The sequence below is a fragment of the Rousettus aegyptiacus genome, unplaced genomic scaffold (genome assembly GCF_014176215.1).
Source record: "Rousettus aegyptiacus isolate mRouAeg1 unplaced genomic scaffold, mRouAeg1.p scaffold_m13_p_7, whole genome shotgun sequence".
NCBI lineage: Eukaryota > Metazoa > Chordata > Mammalia > Chiroptera > Pteropodidae > Rousettus > Rousettus aegyptiacus.
The window spans coordinates 89,256,361-89,260,185 of NW_023416310.1; positions in this window are offsets into that span (position 1 = coordinate 89,256,361).

The following is a 3,825-nucleotide window of genomic DNA, read 5'->3' on the forward strand; positions in this document are numbered from 1 at the left end:
GGTCAAAGTTTGGTAAGTTACCTCACGTTTTTGTGCCTCAATGATCCCATATGGAAAATGTGACTTCTACTAGTACCTAAGGCAGTGGTGAGAATAAACGGATTAGTACAGGGAAAGAGCTTAGGCCCCTGCCTGGTACATAGCAAGTACTCACTAGATGTAAGCTTTTATCTCCCCCAAACCTGAGTAAGCACCAGAAGCACCTTGAGACCTTGTTTAATAACAAATTCCCAGGCCCCGCCTTAGTTGTGCGGGATCTGGATCTTTGCAATTTGGAATCCGGGAATCTGGGATTTTTTCGAGTCCCTCAGCCGATCTGATGATCAACCAAGTATGGGGATGACTGCTCTGAAGCACTGCTATGCCGAGCGTTGTCTTCAGATCAGCAGCGTCAGCAGCACGTCAGAGCTGCGCTGTCCAAACTCCAATGTGCACGCGAACCACCCAGGAGCCTTGTTACAGTGCAGGTTCTAACTCAGGAGGTGGGGGCCGGGGCTGGGGAGTCTGAGGTTCTGCATCCTAACAAGCTCCCACGTGAGGCAGAAGCCGCTGGACTTCTGAAATTAGGGGTGGTGCGCCCCCTGGTGGTATGAGCATACAGCAGCATAACTCTTTCAAAGATAACCAGCCAGTACATTTTAACTGTGATTTTCTGGACCACCAGTCTTTATTACCATCATCATCATCGTCATTTTCATCCATGGACCATAAACCTGCTCAAAGGTAGAGCCTTTCCTGAGCGCGGACTAGGATACTCAAGTATGGATGGCTGGAGTAGAAGCCTTTCAAGGTCTTTTCAGTAACTGATATTGTTAAAATTAACATTATCGATATACATATTATTGATATAATATGTATAATACTGATATAATATGTATATAGATATACTGATATTGGCACAATTCCTTGTATCTAGAGGTGCCATGCCTTGGAGTTTGTTTTTTCTCAAGCTTTGTGATGGATGAGATGAATGAATTTATAATAATAAATAGTGGGTAAATGGGATCGCTACATAAATGGGGACCACCGTGTGTAATTATGGCCCCTCCATTCACAAGTTTTGCCTCTGGAAAACAAGATGCGGGATCGATCCCAATTTCCACTTATCCTTTACTGGGGGAATGTTTGTGATCGCCATCCTGTACATAAGCCTCAGGACCTTGGGCTACCTCAAGTTTGGGGCCACTACCCAGGCAAGCATCATCCACAGTCTCTCTGTCTGCTGATGAGTGAGTTCAAGCCTTAGCGCTAGAAGCATGACATGCAGGTAGGGCTGCCTTAGCTAAAGTTTACAGCCCTAATGATTAGAAAATCACATTCTTAATCTAATGTAGAATAATAAAAATACTGATTTCGTTTTTTGAGTAATTCGCACTCATCATTTAGAAGGAGGAGAAGAAAGAATAGTGAGTATTTCTTGACTATTCCCCTGTTCTAGGTGATTTACAGACACATCTAATTTATCACAGCTCCATCTACCCCATGGAAGATAGAACACCAGGTCAAGGAGTCCAGACATCATTTGGCTACCTTCCCCAGCTCCACAGAAAGACTGACATATATACCACCGGTTCATATTCCATGTAAGAGTCTCTGTAGACATCTGGTGATGTCTAAATGTTATGGCACCTGGTGATGCCTAAATGTTATGGCATCTCAGAAGAAGGAGAATTAACCTCACCAGGGAACAAAGAAGCATCACAGAAGCCTCTACGGTTTGAACAGTGAGCAAGAATGTGAGATTATGAATGGAAGGAAAGCATTCTTAGCAGAGAGAACAGCACATGCCAAAGGCACCGACTCTAGAGGTGCATTGTGTGCTCAGGGAATGGTTCTGCTTATCTGGGATGGTTGCGATGTTGAGCACATGGAGTGGAGACGGAGGGATTGTTGTGAGATGAGATGGTGGAAAGAAAATTGGACTTGAAATATGATGGGCTTTGAATCACAGGCTCAAGTTTGGAGCTCTTTCCAGTAGGCAGTGAGATATCATTACAGGCTTTTTGAGCATTACAGTAACATAATCACTAATCTTTTCTCCGCCTTAAGTGCACTAAAGAGCATGTTTATTTTTTTCTATTTCTGATAAAAGTGAGTTAGCGTGTCATGATCACAGACTGTTTCCGAGACCATCAGATCTAGCTCCTATCTTTCAGCAGGTATAGAGTGCCTCCCCACTTTACAGATGAGGCAGATGAAGTTCAAGGAAGTAAAGTGACCTAGATAGTGGGAGACACTGAGTTAAAATTCTTCTGAAACTCAATCCGCTTCTTCCAACATGCACATCATACATGCTGACCTCATGCAAATTCAATTATGAAAGAAAAAACACACTATTTTTAAAGTGCAGACAGTTTTACCCACCACCCTACTCATTGAATAGATGTCCCTAAAGAGGCTGAGATGGGAAACATGAACCCACTGTCTTCTCTATAGGTCTTAATCCCTTCATACCCTACATGGAGTGATACAAAGAATGGTGATTCGAAGAATATTATTGTGTATGTATTTTTAAGAAATGTGAAAAGGTTTCTTTAAGGGTGATATCAAGGAGTAGAGTAGCTGGACCAATGAGCACATCCATTCTTAGTTTTAACAGTAGCTGTAAAACTAAGAATGTGAATGGAGTCTAAAAACAGAAGCTAAAGAAAAAAGCAGGAATAAGAATGCGATTTTAACATATCATTTACATTCATTGTGCACAGCAACAAAGCAAAAATATACACCTTAGACGTGTAAATGCAAGATAATATATGCTAAATACATCATAATTGTCGCCCATGGTAGGGAAAAGAATGGTGTCAATCAGCATTTCTCTACCTCAGCACTGTTGACATTTCCAGTAGTATAATTCTTTGTTGTGGGTGGCTATCCTAGAGCCTGTCAAGTAGGGACAGGAATGTTGATGTGTTTGCCATTATCATGCACCTAAACGGGATGCAGATGCTGTTGAGCACTACCTAGCACCTCCATACCATGGACATCACCTTGATTCAAGAGAAACAGCACTGAGCAGAGGTTCACATAGAACTGGGTTTTAGTGCCAGGACTGCCTTGAGCTACCTGGGGAGTGTGAATCCAAATTTACAGGGACAGAGAGCTGACCAGTTGTTTTTTAGGGCTAGGGGTAGGGCTGGGAATTAATTCTAAATGGGCAGGAGAAGTTGGCCGTGATTTGAAATCTTCCCAAATGGACTATGGTGATGATTGCACAACTATAAATTGACTAAAATCATTTAATCACATATGCCTGGAAGCGAGATCTCTGTGGATTGGGAAAATGGAGAATGGCAGTTTCGTAGTTCTTTTAATGTATGTAAAATCAAAGGAGAAAACATAAGGAAGGTTACCTGTCCCTGGCATCACACTCCAGTGTTCAAGTTTTTATTTCTCCTTCATGATGTACATCTATTTCTGTTGCCTGGGATTCTTCCTCCCTTCTTGTAATTTCTCCCTAATTTTCCTTGGGAAAACCACTTCTGCTTTCTTCTTCTTCTTCTTCTTCTTCTTCTTCTTCTTCTTCTTCTTCTTCTTCTTCTTCTTCTTCTTCTTCTTCTTCTTCTTTTAAGAAATGACTGATAATTTTAAGGCTCTTATAAACAAAAATGAGAATTTGGCCAACTCTGCCAATCCCCAAAATTCACTGGGAAATAAGATTGATGCATGAAATCTCAAAGTCTTAAAACATAACTATGGGTTTTCATTTTGGAGTTTCTACTATGCATTAGGCATGGGGGAACATGGGGATAACTAAACAACAGCTTTAAAGACTTGGATAAGAATCGAGTTTTGCCTCTAGTACTAACTGGGTCACCTTAGAAAGTG